Here is a 1,005-nt window from a genome sequence, read left to right as displayed (position 1 = left end):
TTGAATTGTTTCCAGTGCTGTGTCAATCCTATTAGATTGTTCCTGCAGCACTTTCGTTACTTCTTCCTTATTTTCCTCTACCCCCTTTTGGAGTATTTGAATTTGTTTCCATATCAGTCTTCTGAATTCCCTCTCAGGCATATCTAGAACCCGCTCCTCCTCCTCTATGAAGCCTTTGTCTGTCTCCAGCTCATTTATATCGGCTGCTCTTTTCTGCTTTTGGACATGCTTCGATAATGTTAATTGTTTCTTATTGGGCATGATTATTCTTAGTTTATTATAATTATTGGTAATATGATCAGGAGATAGGCAGCGGGCGGGTGACGGGTGGGCAATTTGGGCCTCAGTTGGGCCTGGGCCTCGGTGGTGGGCCGTTTGTGCCTTAGGCAGGTGGGTTGAGCCTAGGGCAGGCAGTTTGGGCCTCTGGAGGCCTGGGCATCAGCGATCGGGCTGCAGGAGGGTTGGGCCTCGGGCGGGTGTTTTGGGCCTCGGGCAGGAGGTTTGGGCCTCAGGAGGACTGGGTATCAGCATCTGGGCATCGGGCGGCTTGGTCCTCGGTGGGTGGGTTGGGCGGATTGGGCCTCAGGGGCCCTGGGCCTGGGCAACAGGGCTACGTGGTGGGTTAGGCCTCAGGGGCCCTGGGCCTCGGTGGCCACCGGGCTGTGGGCCACCTGGGCCACGCAGCAGGTAGGTGATTTGGGCCTTGGTTGGGCCTGGGCCTTTGTGACCAGTCTGTGGGTGGGTTGGGCCTCAGGGGCCCTGGGCCTCAGTGATCGGGCTGCACGTGGGTTGTAAATTTCTATTATTGATGGAAATAAACATCTTTCAATATTTTTGTTATTTTGTATTTCTTCTCTATGAAGTATTTGCCTAGGCCTTTGCCCCACATTTGAATATTAGAATCTTAATATATTAAAACAAGTCCACAAAAGCCAAAATATGACCTGGAATATATCCCACCTGAATTTAAATCCCATATCAAGAACGTATTTGATGCATTAGAAA

The sequence above is a fragment of the Chrysochloris asiatica genome, unplaced genomic scaffold, assembly GCF_000296735.1.
Source record: "Chrysochloris asiatica unplaced genomic scaffold, ChrAsi1.0 scaffold00416, whole genome shotgun sequence".
Classification (NCBI taxonomy): Eukaryota; Metazoa; Chordata; class Mammalia; order Afrosoricida; family Chrysochloridae; genus Chrysochloris; species Chrysochloris asiatica.
This window is presented reverse-complemented; position numbering follows the sequence as displayed.